Genomic DNA, 15970 nt, shown 5'->3' with positions numbered 1-15970 from the left:
ATGTTACTAGATATGCTTAACTTGTCTTCCCAAAAGATTGTTTTAGTTTACAACCCTAGAGTATGTCTGGCTCTAATTCTTGTTTTTCTTGTCCCTTAGAATTTCCACACTGATTAGTCAACAGTGGAAAATCCGAAGAGATGCAAGTAGGAAAAAGAAACTAAAACAGGTGGGTAGTCACATTGCTCATACCACTACTACAGCATCCCAAGTATTTATCTAAATACCTTTACTTCTGTTAAACAAATAAAAGAAATAGGTTCCAAGTGAAATTAGTAAGGAATTTTGGTCCCATGAAGAAAGGTATGGCCAAAGGTTGGCCCTTTGCAGAAGTTATACAATATCACACTGCAATTTTACAGACCGTTTCTTTATAGCATCAGAAAGACAATTTACTTCTAGTGGCTTCAAAGAGAATGGGTTTCTTCAGCCATCTATTTAAGCTGATGGAATTATACACAGGGGCTATTAGCAAATTTGGGCATGATGCCAACTTTCTTGTTTGTTGTGCAAAGCTATTTTCATCAGGACCAAAGCACATTATGGGGATTTTAATACTGTGATAGAGGAGGAAAAGCAAGCAAAGCCCAGCCTGGAGAGACCAGCACAGCCCAGTGGTCTGATGAGGAGAGAGGGTGCAGGTCCCTTCCAGTCGGAAGAAAATTGCAGTTCATGAAACATGAATGGCCTACTTGGAAGTATGGCCGCTTTGGGTCGGTGTTCATACTTTAACAGTTCTGGCATCGGTTAGTCATTTTTAACAGCCATTGATCCGTGGCTCAGCTCCCTCCCCTCCCTACAACATGTCTACCCCTCTCTCGGCTCCGCCTCCCTACAGTTAGAGCAGAATCTCCCACCTTCATTTCTCTGTCCAAGGCCTAGTAGTCCCAGGAGCTTGGGGGAGTTCCACCTCCTTTAAATTCTGTCTCATGGCCTACCCTGCCTCCAGCACCTACGAGTCCTCTTCTCTGTTGGCAGAGTGAGAGTCTAGTCTGTCTGGAAGCCGCCCTGGGGCTGGAAGTCCCCAACTGCTTATCAGCAAGGCTTCGGAGCCTTGCCCTGCAGTAGCTTCCCAAGCTACTGGGCTTGTGTCCTGTTCTGACTCAGTGCCCCTGGGAACCCCCTGGATGCAGCTGTTTGCAGTGACTAAGATGCGGCAGCCGGTCAGCCCCCAGGACTGTTTATCTGGCCGAGGCCCATTTAGGAGGGCAAGCCTGCAAAAGACCTCTCTGTTCCATAGCCACTAAACCTTGAGGACGCTGGGGTTATAGGAAGTCTAGAGCTGGGGTTTTTAACCAGGGGTTTATAGTTAGCTTCTGGGATTCAGAATTCCCCTGTATTCATAGGTACAGTGTGCGTGTGTGTGTGTGTGTGTGTACACACACACACTTTTCTAGGCCAAGTGTCCGTAGCTTTCCTCAGGTTCTCAAATGTGATCTGAGATCTCTGAATTTTAAGAACCATTTGTCTAGAGAAAGCCTAAAGTGTTGTAGGCCACTGTGTCCCCCTGAGCACCAGCCTCACAGATGCCAGGATCTTGAGGGACCTTACCAGGCTTCTAGGTTTTTCTGTTTGAGGGTGAACTGGGACAAATTACTTAGTGTCACTGAAGCTGAGAGCCTTCCCATGGGATGTCCCACAGTCCAGTCATGAAATTGCACCCCCATCCCTGGTTTCATTTCATTGAACACACCAGGTGTGCTGAACACTCGTAGGGGGTGGGGTTTCTGGCTTCTGAGTCCAGAACTCAGAAGGGGCTCTGTAGGCAACTCTACTGACAGTGGTGAGAATAGTGCTGAGGGCTGGAATTCAGTTTGGCTCCTGATTGCCAGGAAGAGCACTAAATGCTTTATCTACATCATTTTCTTTAACGCACACACTCCTTCAGTGAGGCTGGTACTGCTGTTTTACAAATGGAGAAATGGAGGCACAGAGAGATCTAGTAACTCACCAGAGATCACAAAGCCAATAAGCCAGTAAGTGATACATGACCCATGCACATGAGCTTAACCACCAAGCTTCATGGTAAAAGTAAAGGGCATTGATAGAAAAGCTAAAGTAAACGGGGGTGTTTAGTGTAGGGCAAGCTGCCCTGTATATTGTGATAGTGAGAGCATTGCTATGTTACACCAGATACACAGCTGTGGTCTTAAATCATTAAGAAAAGGTTGGTAATAGCGACGCCTGGGTGGCTCAGTCGGTTAAGCATCAACTTTGGCTCAGGTCATGATCTTGAGGTTTGTGAGTTTGAGCCTTGTGTCAGGCTCTGTGCTGACAGCTCAGAGCCTGGAGCCTGCTTCAGATTCTGTGTCTCCCTCTCTCTCTGCCCCTCCCCTGCTCACGCTCTCTCAAAAAAGAAAAGGCTGGTAATACATTAATGCATTAATGCAATACATGAGAAGAATTTCTATCCATTATAATTCAGATAAAGGATTTTTTTTACAGCTTTATTGAGATATAATTCACATACCATACAATTCACCCATTTAAAGTATACAATTCATTGGTCTTTAGTGTATTTAGCGTTGTGCATCTGTCCCCATAATCAGTTTTAGAGCATTTTCATTACTCATCACCTTCCCAACTCCTCACCCCTCCCCAGTCCTAGGCAACCACTAATCTACTTTCTGTCTCCAGGTGAGGTTTTGATACTTACAAGATTAACCGTGTGGGAATCTTGGTGATCTGGAGTGAGTTGTTCCCTGAGGGAAATTTGACTCTAACATATTTTATAAATGACTTTATTGGCTAAGAAGCTATAAGTGTGTCTTTGATATGCCTGAATTTGGGGTTGACATAGGCAAGAGACAAGTATTTTCTGAATCATTTCCACTTGTCAACATCGCCTGTCAAATAGGCTCCTCTGGGTAAGTGACTGTAAAACTTGGCTTCGTGGGGCCACATCTCTCCACTGGCGTCAGAACCAGCGGTAATCCAGCACAGGATCTTTCTTCTGTCATCTGAATCCCTGGTGTGGCTTCTCTCTCGGCTTTACTGTGGTTGTCGGTGTGAAGGCTGCTCATGTGGGTGCCTGTCACTGTAAAATTCAGGAGGCAGCACGTACAGTATCCTGTCAGGCCTTTTGAGGACGTCCAACCGCGTGCTCTCTTGAGCTGTTTCATGGTAGCAGATCCACTGTACCTCTCTCTGGATTCATTCATTCTTTCTTTCTCTCTTTTAGAGACCATTTATTAGGCATTATGCAGCAGGTGCGGTGGTAGGTGCTTGGTGAATCTACTCTCCAAAAGCTCCTTGTGCCCATCATTACAGTGTGTGGCCTTGTGTCACCAGGTGGAGAGAGCCATTTGTGTTGAGAGAAGCCTGAGGCGCAGGGGGTTTGATGATAGAACAGTTCTCTGAGGGGGACGACACAGATGCAGTACTGTCCACCTCAAGACAAAGCCATCCCCAGAGTGCACCAGCCTCAAGAATGTGCACCGGGGCGCCTGGGTGGCTCAGTCGGTTTAGCGTCCAACTTCAGCTCAGGTCATGATCTCACGGTTTGTGAGTTCGAGCCCCGCATCAGGCTCTGTGCCGACAGCTCGGAGCCTGGAGCCTGCTTTGGATTCTGTGTCTCCCTTTCTCTCTGCCCCTCTCCCACCCTCACTCTGTCTCCCTCTCTCTCAATAAATAAATAAACATTTAAAAATTAAAAAAGAATGGGCACTGAATTGGGAATGAAGAAATACAGATTCAAGTCCTGGTTGGAGGACCTTGGGTGACTTGTGCCACCTCTCTGAGCCATGGTGTCTCCATTGTGAGGGTTAAACAATGCAGTGCCTCTGAGATACTTCCGGCTCCATTGCTGGAAGGAGTGTGCATGTAGTAAGTGTTGAATGAAGAACTAAAGGAACGAAGGAACGTTCTGTGATTGTCAGGGCGAGAGTAGAACTGGAGCAGGTCAGGCGACTGGGTAGAGATGAGTGTAAATGAAGACAAAGGAGAGCCTCCCTTTCCTTTCCCTGGCAGTCCACTCCTGCCGCTTCAGCCCCTTTAACCTCACCTTTTCCTCAGGTTCTCTCTCATCCTCTGCTTCTCTGAGCCAGAGAGGCGCTGCCTTTGAGACCCCAGAGCCAGCCAGTCCTGGGTGAGAATCCAGGCTCCAGCACATGCTATTATGTCTAACAGGGATCTAATTATACTAGGCTACTGTGAAGTAACGAAGACGGTGTATGGAAAGCACGTGTCACCATGCCTGATGCACAGTATATACACCCCATAAATGGTAGCCATTTTCATTTTATCACTGTCACTGTTATTTCTTTGGTCAGGAGCCAGGGCTCAGATTGTTATCTTAATCGCTGGCTTGAGAGTATGGAGGTTCTTAAGTTTTTATTTTGTTTGTTTACTAATTCATTCGCACGATTGTACTTATTGAGCCTCTTCCGTATGTCAGGAACCATGCTGTGTGCTGGGGATACATTGGCAAACAAAGTCGGGGTGTACCTATCCTCGTGGAGCCAATTGGGAAGGCAGATAGTGAACAAATATATCAACACTCGCAGCATGGCAAAACGGGGAGCTCTTATCTTTTCTGCTGGGTCAGGGAAGAGGATGCTCTGGCTGAAGGGTGTCTGTCCTGGGCCACTAGGAGTTACGCAAGACACTTCAGGGGGCTGGCCGTCCCGTGAAGACTCAGTGTCTGGATGTAGGGAGTGGAGGGCTGCAGTACTGAGCCCAGGGACTGGGAATCTCGGGCAAACTGTTGCCATGGGCCGAAAGCACAGGTGAATCTATGTGCTCTCCTCAAGAACAGTCCCTGAGTTGTAAGCATGTTGCCTTTCCAGGTTCCAAGGGAGGCTCTTTAATTAGTATTTACCTGTGTTGTGTTTTGTGGATCCGGATCTCTACTTCTATCCAGAGGCAGGAAGAATGGAACAAGAACTTTGTTTCCCCTTCAGCTTAAGACCAGAGGACCCAGGCCTTGCTGGCACTGCCAGTTGGGCCCAATTAGTTCGGGCCTACAGTATGTCTGTGAGTGTTGTGTGATGAGTAGTGCCCTTCACTGCCCCGAGGCTCCACTCACCCCACACTAGGGAGAAGGCTCTGAAAATAGGCATGGAGGGGAAGCATTAGAGTATCCAATTGGAAACACCTGTGAAAGGGTCACATCAAAATCAGAGCAAAATTCAGAGGCACCCTTGTCCTCTCAGACCCCAGAGGGTACCAGCCACATTCGGTCTTCTTTCCCCACCAGTGTCCATCCCCCAGCCCTGTGGCCTCCTGGTCATCTTTCTGGACACCAGGCAAGCCCCGCCTCTTGCAACTCCTCCCTCTGCCTGGCACAGCTTCCCCAGGTATTTGCCTCCCTTCCTTCCTTTGGGTCTGTGCACCGGTGTCTGTGCATCCAAGGCTCCCTGTCACTCTGTAGAAAACCCCACACCTCTTGCCCCGCTTTAGTTCTCTCCTTAGTACTTTCACCACCTGACATTTATTCTGTTTTCGTGTTAGTGTGAGTCACTCCACTAGAATGTCAGCGTCATGAGGGCAGAGGGTCTGTTTTGTTCGCTGCTGAACCCTCAGTGCCCAGTGAGTGATAAATAGGAAGGAAGGGTGGAGTAACTTCCTTAAAATCAGTGCCTATAAACGACTGGCTTCCTGAGCCCCCACTCTGCCTTATATGTCTTTATTACAGCTCTTACCTTCCAAGCTCTTTAAAGATTCTTAAAGTTTTTAAAGGTTTGTATACAGAAGTGGTCTCTAAACTCTTTTCTCTCTCCTTACCTGTGGGGGCTCTGACACCCTCTCGTCAGTAGTAGAGACACACGCCACATCCTCCTGCCTAGTGTTACTAGAATCCCTGTGGGAGGCAAGGGGCGTGGTTTGAAACCGTCTCCTGGTGATCCTGGTAACCCTGGTGTATGCCCCTCATACTGGTCACCCCACCTAGACCATGCGTGAGTTCATCTCCCCACCCAGACCATGAACTTCCCTCAAGGGCATAGTGATGTCTTACTGTTCTTGTATCCATGGCATCTGGTCCCAAGGCTGGTGCACAATGAGTGATGAGTAAAATTTTGTTGAATGAATGGATGGATAAATTAATAGTATAGAAATCACATCTTGCCGCTTTTCATTCTCCACAGTAGATTTAGGGAGTGCTTTCATATAGACTTCCAGAGAGCTGGCATGGCAGTAACCTGTTAGAGACCACTCTGGCTGTCCGCTGCTGAATAACACTGCAGCCCCAGTACTTAGTGGTTCAAAATAACAGTAATAATTTATTATCATCTCTCATGGTTTCTGTGGGTCAGAAATGTGGGGACAGCTTGGCTGGGCTCTTGTGGCTTGGATCTCATGCACTTGCAGTCAGATGGTGCTGGAATAGCTAGAGGCTGCCATAGCCAGCGGCTGCTGGCTGCATCTCTCTCCGTGCCCTCCCAGGATCTCTCCATGTGGGCATTTCATTGGGTTGGTTTGGGCTGCCTCAAAGTGTGGAGCCTCAAATTCCCTACATGCAGCTCAGAGCTCCAAAGACAAGTGGCCCAAGAGAGAGCTAGCTGGAGGCTGTGTCTCCTTTCCTAACCTCGTCTTGGGAGTCCCACAGCATCGCTTCTATTGCATCCCATTAGTTAGGAGTAAGTCACTAAGGCCAGATCATTCAAGGGATGCAAATTAGACTCCCCTCTCGATGGGAGGAGCATCAAAGCATTTGCAGATGTGTTTCAAAACCACCACAAAGATCCCAGCTTACTCCTTCATTGCACATTTGAGACACCCACTGTGTGAGGGGGAAGAACCTTGCCCAGAGGTACCCAGCAGAGCTGGTGCTCAGCCTCTGGACCTTTGGCCGGCCTGCTTGGAAGTGTACACTTTCCCTTCCTGCCCTCCCTGCACGGTCTGACGGGGACTGCCAGTCTCTGGGAACCATTTTAGCTAAGCCCTCACCAAGTTTAGATAGTGTGTAAACAGCAGGAGGCCCGGAGAGACCCAGCCTTCCTGGTCCCCAAGCGGTAATCCAGCTGGACTGTTCTGCCTCTTTCCAGAGACCTCCACAGAAACACAGATGTTCATGGATCGAAGAGTTTATATCACTGTCTCAATCCCCAGCCCCAGCTCTCTGCAGAATTCAGAGAATCAACCTAATACCACTGAAAAAATTCTGAAGATTTTTACCTCCAAATGAAAACTTTTTTTTTTAATGTTTATTTTTTAGAGACAGAGCACAAGTCGAGGAAGGGTAGAGAGCCTGGGGCACAAAGTATCCAAAGCAGGCTCTGTGCTGACAGCAGAGAGTGATGTGGGGCTTGAGCTCATGAACCATGAGATCATGACCTGAGCTGAAGTCGGACACTTAACTGTCTGAGCCACCCAGGCGCCCCTGAAAATTCTAAATAGAACTTTTCTCAAGTGTGGGAAAAGTGCATGTGGGTATATGTTTCAGCCAGCACTGTAAAATATTTTCGTGGGACTTCATTGCTTTCTTGCCCTTCCCTCAGGAATGCTTACTGTGAGGTTGGAGACTGATGGAAGAAAAGGGAACGGACAGCATTTAACAGATGCTTACTATATGCCAGGCAGGTGCTTTCATTTCTGTGTTTTGTAGCCTAATAGCACAGGCTCAATTCTACCCCACACTCAGTGAGTATACAACTTTGGGGAAGCTTCTTAACCTCTCTGCATCTCAGCTCTCTCTTCTGTAGAATAGGATTAAGAACACTTTCCACTTCACAGAGCTGTTATAAAATTAAATGACATAATGCCTGTAAGGTGCTTAGCACACAGCCTGGCATGCACTAAGGACTGTGTAAGTGCTGGCTCTGATCATTCCTCACAACCACCTTTCAAGGCAACTGTTATAGCCCCATCTTCCAGAAGAGGAATCTATTGGTCAGGTGAGTTGCCCAGCTATAGGGGCAGAAGCTGGTGACTCCCCAGCCCTTGCCGTGTCCACCACACTACACAAGACTCCCGGTGGCTCAGCCGTGCCTTCACGACATGCGGCAGTGGTGAGCCACAGAGGCTCTGAAAGCCTCATGCCCTGCAGGGCCCTCTGGTCAGGGTCCTAGAGCAGGAAAATGTGAAAAGACAGAGCCAGGAATCCATGTACAAGGCTCTGTAAAGAGCAGAATAACAGAGAATGTTCCAGGCAGAGAGAACAGTCTCATGAAGGCCCTGAATTCAGGAAGAACTTAGTTGCTTTGCGGAATTGAAGAGTAAATGAGTCAAAAGACAGTGGAAATGGGAAGAAAGGTCACAGGGGAGGGCAGGGCCAGATCAACGCAGGACTTTAGGGACTGGTGGCATGAGTTTAGATTTTCCCAGATGTGAAATGGAAAAGCATCAGAGGTTGAAAGAAGCAGGGGAATGACCCAACGTCTGATTTGCAAACATCACCCCAGTTGTTTGTGTAGAAAATAGACCGTGGGCCAAGGGCAGAGCAGTGATGCAGTGAGGACGCTCCACCAGGGGTACAGGTGAGGAAAGATGGAGACCAGGTGGTGACCGTGGAGAGGGGAGGAAGGCAGATCTACTTGGGCAGAGCTTCCCAAGTAGAAATGATGGGACCTGGTGACAGATTATACATGAGTGGAGGCTGAGGAGGAATCCAGGATGCCTTCAGGTCTCCAGCTTGAGCAGCGTGGACAGATGGTGTCTTCACTGAGCTGGGGAAGGCTAGATGAGGCAGGCTTGTGGCTTCACATGTGAGGTTTGAAATGGAGTGGGATGTCCAAGGGACATGCTAAGTAGGCAGACTGGCAACTCTAGAACTCTGGAGTAGGCCTCTGGCTATATAGGGAGTCATCAACACACACTTTTTTTTTTTTAATTTTTTTTATGTTTGTTTATTTTTAAGAGGGAAACAGAGTGTGAGCGGGAGGGAGAGCGAGGAGGAGACACAGAACTGGAAGCAGGCTCCAGGCTCTGAGCTGTCAGCACAGAGCCTGACACGGGGCTCGAACTCACAAACTCTGAGATCATGACCTGAGCCAAAGTCGGACACTTAACCAGCGACTAAGCCACCCAGGCGCCCCTGTCAACACACACTCTTAAGGGAAAGGGTCAAGAACTTCCAGGGACCCCACGGAGAGAGAGAGGAGGACCAAGCCAGATCCTGATTCTTGTCCTGGGGGGCCTGTAACATAAAAGTCCCTGACAAAGGAGGCACCTGTGTGGAAGAGGTTGCGGCACGGCCCGAGAGGTTAGGGGACGCCCCTGGAAGACGGTGATATGAGAAAAGTCCATGGGGACTAGCAACCAGGAGGTCAGTGAGGACTTTGTGTGACTCAGCACCCTGCCTGTCCTTTCCTCCTCACTGAGTGGCCTCCCAAAGCCTGTGTCTCTACCACCTGCTTCTGGGGCTACATGGTTCTGGCCCTCTGGGTGCAGAGGCCAAGCCTCTGCCTAACTGCCTCCAAATGAAACCTCACTGGAAGCTGCTCTTTGAGTGGGCATCAGGCATTGCCCTGGCAGGAGACTCCTCTCTAGTGACTCCCCTCTGGGTGTGCCCCTAAGGCACCTATATAGAGCTTGGTGCCGGTCCGCCCCCTTAGTGCAGGCCTCACATGGTTAGATTGAGCTGCCTGCCCCTTCTCAGGTTCTGGGAATGTACTTACTTTGGGACCCTGACTTTCCTGCTTGCTTCCCTCTGGTCCTGGCTGCCTGTCACAGGGAAAAGCTGCTTCCCTCTGAGTCTGAGAAATGCCAGCTGAGTAGGCCCTGGTATTTCCATCAGGTTTCCACAGCCCTTTCTTCCCTCAGAGAAGCCTTCCAGAGCATTTTCCCCACCTCTGAGGAGGCCTCTCCCATGGGACCAAGTCTCATTCTGTGCCCTTTGCAAAAGGGTCTGCTTTCTTTTTGTATGGTCTTTGCAAATACTTTTTTAAAAAGAAAAAAAAAAACAGGAAATGACCTTTCTGATATATTTGGAAAACAATTTGGAGTTGTACTGGAATCTGCCTGAGCAATGAGGACGAATAGCTGTGGACTTGGAACAGACCATGTAGCTCTTGGCAGAGCCCAGGGCCTCTTCCGTTTACAGGGCTGGGGACAGTGTTAAAAACTAAAGGGAGAAGGCGGTTTCCTGTGGGGAGCTTGACAGTGCCCAGAGCAAGCACCTGCGAGAGCCCCTGACCCCAGGCCACCAAGGGTCTGGGCCTGGGAAGCTGAGTACGAGAGTCTTCCCTTCCATCCTAAGCATGCGGAGTCAGATGCCTTACAAGTGACCAGACCCCAAGAAGGCTCCCAAATCTGAAAACGAGGATGAGTGGAGGAGCAGCATCACTTTTGAGCACCTCATAGGGCTGGAGCTGAGATGAGGAGATATTAGATGGCTGTAGACGCAGATTGTTTTCTCTGCCTGGATCACACTCTGTCCAGCTTTGCTGTAGACCTCAGCACAAGGTCACCTGCTTAAGGAGGCCTTCGCTGACCATATAACCCTTAACTAAACATCCACACACAGAGAACCCTGTTCTCTTCTTTCAATGCACTTATCACTATCTGTGATGATAAATCATTGACCTGTTCAATGCCTTTTTCTCTTACCAAATTGTAAATGTCTTTTTATTCTCCAAAGTATGTCCCATACCTGACACAGTGCCTGGCATATAGAAGGTGGTCAGTAAACAATGAATGAATGAATGAATGAATGAATGAATGAATGAATGAAGAAAGAAAAAGAAGGGAGGGAGGGAGAGAGAGAGAGAGAAATGTCAGGACTGAAAGAGACGTAGGGAGCATATTTCAACCTTTGTTATATTCAGATGGGCAGAAAGGAAGATGGGGGTGTTGGAGAGAGAGAGAGTCAGAGAGTCAGAGTCAGTCACCTTATGGCACAGAGATTGAGCCAGACCTTTGGCCACTGTTCTGTTGCAGGGTTGCACACCCTTTGCTCCTTCTGCCTTGGAATCTAGAACATCTTCTATTATTTACTCATTCATCAAATATTCATATATCAGTATACATGCCAGCCAGAGCCACCACTTGTGTGGAACTAACATTCACTTCACCACCTTCAGCACCATAAAGAACAAAAGAAGGAAGTGTAAGTTTTTGGCCTTCTGTGCACCATTAAACATAGAGAGTAAAAACAAAGGAGTTGAATGAAAATGTCAAAAAGACAGTTTTACTGGTAAGACACCCAGTGAAAACAGGCCATACTAATGACTTATTAATTGTGTGCCTCTTACATTGCACATAACTTATCAGACCCTACACACGCCATCTCATTCAGTCCTCACAACAGCCCCCTGATCAGCAGGGTGTTACTGTTATCCCCACACTGCTGAGGAAGAAACTGGAGTCCAGAGGGGTGAAGGGTGATGTCCAAGGTCTCTGAGCCAGTGAATAGGGACTCCAGGCGGCATGTTTGTCCTAGATGCCATCTATTACACCACACACGCCCCTGGGAGATTTGCAGTGTCGCTAGGGCTCCCGAAAGGGGGGAGTGGTGTGGGAGAAAGAGCTCTGGGCCAGGAGTTAGGACCCCTAGATGCAAGAACTTTAGGCAAGTCATTTTTTTCTTTCTGAACCTCCGTTTCCCCGGCTATTAATGAGAGGCTTGTCTAGATGAGCTCTGGGATCCCCTTCAGTTTGATTATTCCACAGATGGTTTTGAGAGAAGTGGAAAAATTAATTAAGATAGATCTCTAACTCATACATTTGAGTAAATAAATTCCAGATCAAGCAAAGATTTAAATGTGAAAAAGTCATGAATGTGTAAGAAATAAACAAGGGAGAATTCTTTACTAATCTCAGAGTGGGGATGACATTTCTGTATGTGATGCAGAATCTAGAAACTATAAAATAAAATATGGATCAGTTTGACTACATGAATAGAGAAAAATGTGTGCATGTGAAGAAATGCCAAAAATAAAGCCATAGAACAAATGACAAGTAAAAATTACTTATAATTTCTCTTAAGGCAAAAAGATTAATTTCCTTAATGTATAATGAACTCCTGCAAATCAATAAGAAAAAGAGCTACAGTCCAATAGAAAAATGGGCACAGCATTTAAGTAAACAGTGTACAGAAAAGGAAATAGACATGGAATGATGGTCAGCTTCACTCACAGGAACAGTACAAGCTAAAACAGCCAACTACTGTTTCACCTTTCAGACTGAGGAAAAAAAGACAGAAAGACAAGTGTTGATAGGAATGTGTTGAAACAAAGTGTTCCTCATACATGCCCAATGAGAGTTAACCTCTGTGGAGGCAGATTTGGCAGTGTCTATTACCCTACCCAAATCACAGATCCTTTAATGAATGTGGCAGTTCTACTTTTATGGAAGCCAGGGGCGCCTGGCTGGCTCAGTTGGTGGCGTGTGGGCCTCTTGATCTCGGGGTTGTGGGTTCAAGCCCCAAGTTGGGTGTAGAGATTACTTTAAAACAAACAACAACAACAACAACAAAAAACCCAAAGTCCGTCAAGAGGGAAGTAATCAGTCTACAACAATGAGACAACAGAATACCATACTGTCAGTGAAGAAAGTTTTAGCTATATAAAGATTTTGGGTTTGTCTCTTGTGTTTTTTTGATGTAATCAGTGCTGTGGTTTCAGGTCCTCTGCCCATTTTTAATTGGATTACGTGTGTTTTTTTGTGTTGAGTTGTATAAGTTATTTATGTGTTGTGGATATTACCCCCTTATCAGATATATCATTTGCAAATACCTTCTCCCATTCAGGTCTGTCTTCATTTTGTTGATGGTTTCTTTCACTGTGCACAAAAATTTTTATTTTGATATAGTTCCAATAGTTTATTTTTGGTTTTTGTTTCCCTTGCCTTAGGAGATATGTTTAGAAAAATATTGCAAGGCCAAAGAGATTACTGCCTGTTTTCTTGTAGGGGTTTCATGGTTTTATGTCACATATTTAGGTCTTTAATCCATTTTGAGTTTATTTTGGTGTATGGTATAAGAAAGTGGCCCAGTTTTCCTAGCGCAACTTATTGAAGAGACTGTCTTTTCCCCGTTGTTTATTCTTGCCTCCTTTGTCATAGATTAATTGGCCATATAAGCACAGGTTTATTTCTGGGCTCTTCATTCTGTCCCATTGATCTAGGTATCTGTTTTTGTACAAAGACCATACTGCTTTGATACTACAGATTTGTAGTCTATCTTGAAATCTGGGGTTGTGACACCTCCAGCTATATTCTTCTTTCTCAAGATTGCTTTGCCTGTTTGGGGTCTTTTGTTTGTTCGTATAAATTTTAGTATTATTTAGTATTCAGTATTATTTTAGTTCTGTGAAAAATGCTGTTGGTATTTTGACAGGGATTACATTGAATCTGTAGATGGCTTTAGGTGGTCTGGGACATTTTAACAATGTTCTTCCAATTCGTGATCATGAAATATCTTTCTATTTGTGTCATCTTCAGTTACTTTCATCAGTATTCTCTAATTTTCAGAGTACAGGTCTTTCACCTCCTTGGTTAATAAGTATATTCCTAGTAATTCTTTTTGGTGCATGTCCTTTTTTTGAGTTTTATACTACATGCACACGTATTCAAAAAGGAAATAATTTAAAAATAAAGTGAATGTTTTCACTATGAAAAATACAAAAATTTTAATTGTAATTTAAATATGTGATATCATTTTTTATTTAACAGTTGTGAGCATTTTCCCATGTCTTCTAAAAATATTCACAAACATTTTAATGCCTGAAGTGTATTTCATTTGGCTATAAATTAAACATTTGTATAATTGTATATATTTCTCTGTTGTCCATATATGAGCTCATTTTAGTGTCTTAGTTTTTGACTATTATAAATACCATAATGAACATCTTTGTATATCTGCATTTACAACTTGGATTTTTTTCTTAGAACAGTTATGAGCTTAATTGCTCAAGGATATGAAAAAAGTTGGTTTCTTTTTTTTTTAAGTTTACTTATTTTTGAGAGAGAGAGAGCGTGCATGCATGAGAAGGGCAGAGAGAGAGAATCCCAAGCAGGCGCTGTCAGCGCAGAGTCCTTCTCGAGGCTCTGTCTCACGAACAGTGAGATCATGACCTGAGCCGAATTAAGAGTCGGACACTTAACCGAGTGAGCCACCCAGGCACCCAAAAGTTGAGGTTTCTTGATGCATCTTATCAAATCACTCTCCAGAGACGTTCTGGTGGTTTATACTGTCATAGGCAGTCTGATAATGACCATTTTCTGACGTAGTTCCCAACTCTAAGGATTCATTTCCCCGTTGCTGTTGACTGTAAGCAGCAGAGAGCAAGAATTCAAGTGTTGAAGAAAAATGAAATTGTGTACTTGTGCTGTGGCGCAGGGGGCTCCCCAGACTAAACCCTGCAATCGCTTTGGAATCCCTGTTACCCAAGGGAACGAGGATGGGGCAGGGGCAGCCAGAGCATGTTGGCTGGGTTGGTGTTTTCCAGGATTGGGCTTTGCACTTGGCACACTTCCCTGAACCAGGAGGATCAGCTCCCTGCACAGGGCAGCTTGTAAGGTCAGCCAGGCAAGGGCAGAAGTCAAAGCCCCAGGGTGTCTATTCCATCAGGAAGCTGGCCTTTTAGATGTAGCTTGTAACTCCATCCCACAGTGGTATCAGATTCTAGAGGTACCGGACAAGAACGTTACATCAGTCTACAGTAGACTGAGGCCCTTCCCAGCAGCCCTGCGGAGTCACTTTATCATCCCCACCAATTGGCCAAGAGAGATGGAGGGACAATAGACAGGTAGATACAAACTTGAGAAATATTTATTGAGCACATACTCTTTGCCAGGCACTGTTTGAGAATCTAAAGATGAAGCACAGAGCATGTTGGCCCAGCTGCCAAGATTAGGCCTTTGGGTCTGGTGTGGTGAAATCTCCTGGAGCTTTTCTAGTTGGAGAAAAGCTAAGGAGACAGAGCTTGGGGAGATGGTGTGGCCTGCCCAGGGTCTGTCCCTTCCCCTCGGATGTGGATGTAACATGGAGGATGGGCTTTGGGTCTAAGATATTTCTGAGTCATGGTGATGAACTCACCTCACTGACCTCAGAGGGCTATTGTGGCAATTTAGTAAGTGAGGTAGGGAAAGCACAGAACGACTTGGCAAGTGTTACCTTTATTATTATTGTTTAGAATTGTCGTAAATTTTCGTGTTATTACTGTTGTTGCAACAGGCCATTCCCCTGTTCTGAAGCTTTTAGCCATTTCCCAAGAGAGAGAGTGCAGGAGTGAAATTTCTGTGACCTGCAGAAGGAACCACTTCTGGGGCTTCAGAGAGTTCGTTGTGTTGTTTTGTTTTTGTACTGACAAGACCAAGCACTGGGGCAACTTCTTTCTCTCAAGGCAACCAAAAAAAAAAAAATAAAATAAAAAAAAATAAATAAATAAATAAAAAAAATAAAAAATAAAAAATAAATAGCCTGAGCACACCCTCTACTGGAGCTTGGGGGGATTGCCTTAGACAGGATCCGGCCCTGCCTTTATTTTACAGATGGGGGAACAGAGGTCTGGAGAGGAGCTGAGCATTCTGAGTGCCCCTGCTGTGTTCTTTAGTGGTCTCTTCTGAGCTCGGTGTTGTGGGGAGACATTGGGGCCAGCCCTCCACACCAGTAGCCCACCCTTTCACACATGCACACTCCCCTTCGGCACTTCCCAAGCCCACCCCAGGCACCTTCTGCCAATGTCAGTTACCTAAGGAAAGTATCACACGGTAACTTGGGCTGATAAGAACTTCTGCAATTACAAAAATACAGTCTTAGAAGTTCCCCTTAGTTACAAAGAACCACACTTGATAAGGTGATTTTTTTTCCTTGTATTTGCTCTTTCCCTACAGAAACTAGTTTCTATGTTAGGTGTTGTTTTGCAGTTAACAGTTTATCTCAGAAACCTTGCCATATCAGTACAGGTTCATCTGGTATGATTTGATCGCCTTCAGAAACTCAGAGGTGTTCAGTGAGAGATATTCATGTCCCCCTAGCAGATGAACATTTTAATACAGTAGCAATACTGATTGTTGGCAAGGGTGCAGATAAATGGACAATCTTATAGTGCTGTGTGTGGGAATATAAATAGGAGTAGTACAGAATTTA

The 15970-nt window shown here is 45.9% G+C and overlaps 1 protein-coding gene across 5 annotated transcripts in view; it reads left to right on the top strand.

Moving 5' to 3' along the window:
- PKIG (cAMP-dependent protein kinase inhibitor gamma) overlaps window positions 1-15970 on the top strand; it is a 98875-nt gene that overhangs the window by 77139 nt on the left and 5766 nt on the right. For all 5 annotated transcript variants that reach the window (XM_006929735.5, XM_045053576.1, XM_003983448.6 and 2 more), the window contains one exon: window positions 100-169. The gene's annotated coding sequence lies outside the window, so the exon portion shown is untranslated. The remainder of the gene's footprint in view (window positions 1-99; window positions 170-15970) is intronic.

Source organism: Felis catus, chromosome A3, assembly GCF_018350175.1.
Source record: "Felis catus isolate Fca126 chromosome A3, F.catus_Fca126_mat1.0, whole genome shotgun sequence".
Classification (NCBI taxonomy): domain Eukaryota; kingdom Metazoa; phylum Chordata; class Mammalia; order Carnivora; family Felidae; genus Felis; species Felis catus.
This window is presented reverse-complemented; position numbering and strand designations above follow the sequence as displayed.